The sequence below is a fragment of the Onychomys torridus genome, chromosome 6 (genome assembly GCF_903995425.1).
Source record: "Onychomys torridus chromosome 6, mOncTor1.1, whole genome shotgun sequence".
In the NCBI taxonomy this organism is placed as follows: domain Eukaryota; kingdom Metazoa; phylum Chordata; class Mammalia; order Rodentia; family Cricetidae; genus Onychomys; species Onychomys torridus.
The window spans coordinates 37,065,096-37,070,951 of NC_050448.1; the positions used below are offsets into that span (position 1 = coordinate 37,065,096).

The 5,856-nt window shown below is 45.1% G+C and overlaps 1 long non-coding RNA gene across 1 annotated transcript; it reads left to right on the plus strand.

Annotated features, from left to right (window-relative positions):
* Nucleotides 1–3,013: 3,013 nt before the first annotated feature.
* LOC118586087 lies at nt 3,014–4,645 on the plus strand. The gene is made up of 3 exons (XR_004945285.1): nt 3,014–3,183; nt 3,399–3,434; nt 4,572–4,645. It is a non-coding gene; the product is annotated as an uncharacterized LOC118586087 (long non-coding RNA).
* Nucleotides 4,646–5,856: the final 1,211 nt, after the last annotated feature.

The following is a 5,856-nucleotide window of genomic DNA, read 5'->3' on the forward strand; positions in this document are numbered from 1 at the left end:
ATAGTTAAATACAGTTTTGCATCTGTTTCTATGGAGGAAGGAGCTTATGAAATAAAAGTACTAGGGCTCCGAAGTCATCATGTGACCCTGATTGTTAACCATCAGCTCTCTGATACTTACTGCAGAGAAAATTGAGAAAGCACAATTCACTATTTCTTTAAATTAAAAAAAAATTAAGTTTATTTTGTGTGTATGTGTGCTTTGCCTGCCGGTCTATTTGGGAACCACTTGAATGCCTGGTGCCTATGGAGGCCAGAAGAGGGCATCGGATCCCTTGGAACTGGGGTTACAGACAGCTGTGGGCTGCCATGTAGGTGCTGGGAATTGAACCCTGGTCCTCCAAAAGACAGGTCAGCGCTCTTAATAGTTGAGCCTTCTCTCCAGCCCCAGCACGTTAACATTTCTTATCCCTTCTGTTTTAGCCTGTTTTCTTTTGCTGGAACAAACTATTCAAGACTGGATAATTCACAAAAGAAAAAAACCCCTCATGATTCTAGCATCTCTGAAGCCAAGAATGCGACACAGTGTGTGCTCAGCATCTGGTGAGGGCTTTCTAGTCATTGGGGCATCATGGACATTATCATACCACACCTCAAGAACAGATGTGCCAGCTTAGGGCTCTTTCTCTGCTTTCCCACTTCCTCCCCTTCTTCTCCTTCTCCAAACACTAATGCTAGACATCGTACTTTTTTTTTAAATCCCCAACCACCTTTGAAAAAAAAAAAAAAACAGGTTTGCTCACTGGCCTGGAATTTGCCAAATAGGCTAGGCTGTCTTACCAATGGGCCCAAGGAATCTGTCTGTCTCTGCCTCCCCATTGTTAGGATTACTGGAATTTACCATGATATCAAAGACCTGTGGGTTTTTGGGTCTTTGTGCTTGCAAAGACTCAGCCATCTCCCCAGTCCAGTAACTTTCAGAATATCTATTTTTTGAGAATGGACACAATTTTAAATTTCTTGCAGGAGGTAGACTATACTCTCATCAAATAGGAATATCCTTCTACAATTGTAAGCAATGCCATTACTCCACAGTATAGTTGGGGACTTCCTTTTCCATGTACCTGCTTAGGATTTGGAGGTGGGGTCTTATTCCTGATGGCTTCCAGTAAAGATGGTGGCATATTCCTTGTTCTCCTTTATCGAACTTAACAGGTCAGAAAGTTGTGCAAGTGCATCGTCAGAAACCATGCAGCCAGAATCCTCTGGAGGCAAGCCTGCCATTACCCAGTGCCTTCCAACAGAGCTGGGCAGGGAATGCTAACCTCAGGATGAGATTGTGGCAGGCAGGATCCAACTTTATGTTACAGGACAAGGCCACTCAGCCTCCTTTAGCTAAGAGCTTGATTTAGCAATGGAGATCATATCCCAATCGGCTAGCAACTTGACATCAAATATGAACTTTATAGAGCACTTCTGCAAGGTCATTTGAGGAGCACACACGGAAAGTGGGTCTTTCCAGGGAACCCACTACTGTATTTACATGGCATACGATGATCATCTCCCCATTCCAAATTAACAGCACATGGAACTTCAGCCAATCTTCCAGTCATTTCTTCGTGTCCCCACCCACTAATCTTTGGGGATAGACATTGCCGCTCTATTTTAGTTTTTTCCCCCCAGAGGGACAGTAAATACCCAGCTGACCTGAAAGGGTAAGAAATATTTGACAACCATCCACCCCTCAACCCTAAAAGAACCAAAAATAGGCTTTATTGGAGGAGGGGAGGAAGACTATAGATTAAATTAGAAGTTAGTATGCTTCCTCTGTCCATTTCATATTTTCTAACTCCCAGATTTTCCAGAAGGTACTTTACAAACTTCACTTGTGGGGTTTTAGTGGATTATGAAGTTGTTTTAGTGGGGGCATAACCAATGTTTTTATTTCCCTTAAAAATTTTACATGTAGAAAATAATAGAGAGAATACTAGAATCTCCTTTCAAGTGTCTCTCACCCAGCTGCAGCACCGTCTCCTTCTGAGCCCCAGCCCCTCTTCCAGGCATTTTCCAGCAAGTTCTGGACCTCTTCTAACTTTATTTGTACGTATGTAACCCTACAAGATGCGAAGTGCCATTTTCCAAAGATACATGCTGGATAGAAAAATGATTGATAGTGAGGGTGAAGTCACATTTTGTTAAACTTTCCTTTCAGTTCTATGGGAATGTGTGCACGTGAGATACCTGGCTGTAACGTAAGATGTATTTCTAAAACAGTTGCAAAGTCACCGTCCCAGAAGGAAGTCCAGTGGACTCGGTCCTCACTGGCTGCGGCATCTCTCACTGCACCCGGATCCCTTGTTGACAGTGAGAGAAAAATATGGATCCATCCAAAGGAGAGAGGGCTGGGGGAGGTACCTGGGGTGGAGGTGGATTTCCAGTTTGGGATGTGACATGTTACAACACTTCTCGGGAGGAGAGTTTGTGTCCCAAGTTAAATGCTTGCAGCCTCCCCCTTCCTTTTCTGAGGGGGGTTTTGTGCTGTGCCTTGGGCAGGCTTTGTTCTGGTGTTTGGAAGAAATGAGTTCAAAGAGGCCTCGCAAAGCTGGCTGTGTTTCCTTAGTGCAGGGCAGCACAGCAACCGGGAGGGGAGTGAGAAACAGCCAACTTCGGAGGAGTTTAGAGAAGAGTTTGCAAGAAAGCAGCGTGGGGGAAAGGAGCCAGGAGGGCTTTCTGAATGGCTGCTGTGGAGGGATTTTAGGGCGAGCTGCTGTGAGTCATGCTTTGCATATTACTTTAGGTCTGTTTAAAAAAAAAACAAAACCCAACAAAACAAAACAAACCCCCAAACCAAAACTCATCATATTCCAGCAATCCAGCCGGAGAGTGCAGCAGAGAGCACGGTGGAGATGCTGAGGCTGAAGGGAGAGAGGAGAGCCAGGGTGCATTTGAATGCAGTCAATAGGCCTGCTCACAGGATTGAACACTGGTATAACTGTCTTGGCAGAAGAAGAGGTGTGCGAAAGGGAAACATTTGTGCCCTTCTCCCTTCCTCTGTCAGACTACTGAAAGCAGGGACTGCAGAGAAGGCAATTTTCCACGGGAATCCCATGTGGGAGGAAGGGAAGGGATGGAGTCTCAGTGCTAGCAGGAAGAGGAAGGTGCTTCAGAAAGGGTTTTTACTTACCTCTTCTGACAACTTACCCTATGGGCATTTCCGGCCTTTGTTAGTGTTTTCTACAAAACTGTAAGTAACACTGCTACAGCAAAGGCAGAGAAAATGTCTTTCTCTTCTCTCTTTGTCCAAACTGTAAATTCGCTTCCCTTTGTCAGTTGGCTCCTTCCCAGCCCCCTTCATTAGCAGAAAGAAAGTATATTAAATGCACTGCAGGGGGTAGCAGGCTGGGCAGGCACAAGGGGCCACCTGCTCTAATTTTTGTTCCGTTTGTTTCTTTGGTTTAGGGTGCTGGAGATTAATCTGTGCCCTGTGGGTACTAGGTAAGTGCTCTACTGTTAGGTAGCTACTTAGGGTTAGGAAGGTTTGAAGGTCATTGAGGACGGGTCACCCCTCACCCTTTGCCTTCAGCCACCAATTCCTGTGTCCGTGGTGACACTGAGCTGAGAGTCACATGGAGCTTCAGAAGTGAAGTACAGGACTGTGGGGGCTACAGAGATGCAGGGTAAAGGGGAGGGAGGTTCCATCCAGGCAGATGAAGGGATGGATGGATGGAGGTGGGGGGATTCAGACAGCACTTTGAGTAGGCTACATCAACACTGGGGACTGCCCTTGATACACACACCAGGTGGTCACCTGAGGTGTCCCCTTCTCTATGTGGTCTGGGGACAGAGTTGTACCCTTATCTCAGTCTAGTGTGTTCTGTATGTTGTCAGGCTTGATTTTTCTGATGAGAGTCTACTATGCTCATATGCTTATCTGGGCCCCAATTAACTCTGATAAATTTATAGGCATCATCATTTTTTTCTTTTAGAAATAAGTTATTTACCAGTCTATGTCTAGTAATTAGTGTCACACAGATGTTGTTGAGTCCATGCCCACCACTGTTCTATGTTCACACTCAAAATGGCATCAAATGCTACTTGTAAGAAAGAGTGTCTTCGGGCAAGGCATGGGCAGAAAAATCACTGCTAATACTCCCTATACCATGGAGTAATATAGAGTAGGGCCCAGCCTAATCGAAAAAACACCCATTGGAAGTCTATTTCCTCCAGGTAAATTTAACCTGACTATTTAAAAAATAGATTTAAGGCAGGTGGTGGTGGCACACGCCTTTAATCCCAGCACTCGGGAAGCAGAGGCAGGGGGATCTCTAGGTTAAAGGCCAGCCTGTTCTGCAGAGCTGGTTCCAGAAGAGCTAGGGCTACACAGAGAAACCCTGTCTCGAAAAAAAAATTATTTATTTTTCTTTAATTTTTTTTTTTGTGATTGTTTGTGTATAACCTGTGTTCTTAGGGGTGTATACACACATACGGGTCAGATATTGATGTCACATTAATCAGTTTTCCCCTGACACTGAAGGATGCAAAGATGTGGCAGACCCCAAATCCATTCTTTCCTTGGCCACTTGAGGTCTGAAGCTGATATCTGTTCTTTCTTCTCTTCCTTCTCCTCACGAGGTCCACTTCTGCACATTATCTCCAGGCTCTGCCACCAGAAAGAGATTCTCCATTTCTCTTCTGTTTTTCTTCCTTGTTCCTCCAATCTTTCCAAGTAAGTCTGCATGTTTGTCATTACGCTGGTTGTTTAATGACATTTCCAGTGGTGGTGTGTCTTACCTGTATCTCTCAATTGTTTTGGCTCTGGAAGAAACCTTATAAATAAAAAAGGATATGGTCTAAAGGTGTCTTCAGCAACAGGTGCTGATGGAGCACTGTGTTAGATAAATGCTCACTCCTTCCTAAGACTGCAGTGTGATTCCTGGTGGAGGATCAGAAGAGAAGAGAGAAAATCCTCTTGGGGAGAATATAACGTGCCTCATACACGGGCCATTTTCCCCACTATATAAATACTATGGTCCCTCTTACTCTTCACTCATCTTGGGATTGGGAAGGCAAAAGTGAGACAGATAGCATTCTGCGATGCCCTCTGGCTCCCACACTGAGACTTTTGCTATGGTGCAACCAGTTTAATTCACTTCAGGACAGAATCTGGTCTTCGTCCTTGCTGAGCAAAGGTTATGCAAGGTTAGCTGATCAGCTGTACAAATAAGATAGGCACAAAGAAGACAATTATTATATATTTCCTGTATACACAGTTTCTAAAATAGGCAGATACACAACATAAGTAAACAAAAGTTAGCTGGGGTTGAAGAGTGTAGGAAAGAGATAACTACCACAAAACCCACAGAACCCAAAACTTACTGGCATCAAAGTATTAGTTTGCTTCAACTGACTCCTGAGGGGCCAAATGTCTTAATCAGAACCTAAGACACATAGGCTAGCTTGGAGGTTGTGTTCATGCACTCAGGCCCCAGTAATATCTACCACTGCCTAGTCGGGGCTTCCGTTTCTGTGATGAAACACAATGTGGAAAAGCAGCTTGGGGAGAAGGGGTTCTGTTGGGCTTACACTTACAGGCAATAGCTCGTCACTGAGGGAAGTCAGGGCAGGAACGCAAGGCCAGACACTAGAGCAAGAACTGAGGTGAAGGCCACGAAGGAGAGCTACTTACTGACTTCCTCCTGGCTTGCTCAGCCTGCTTTCTTACACCAGCCAGGTAGTACCACCCACAATGGGATGGGGGATGGGCCCTCCCACTTCAGCCATTAAGAAAATGCCTCACAGTCTTTCTTTCAGTCCAGTGCAGCCATCTTATGGCCTTCCTCCCCTTCCATGCACCCATCCACCTCTCCTTCCCTCCTTCTCTCTCTCTCTCTCTCTCTTTCATATTTGATCACTCTAT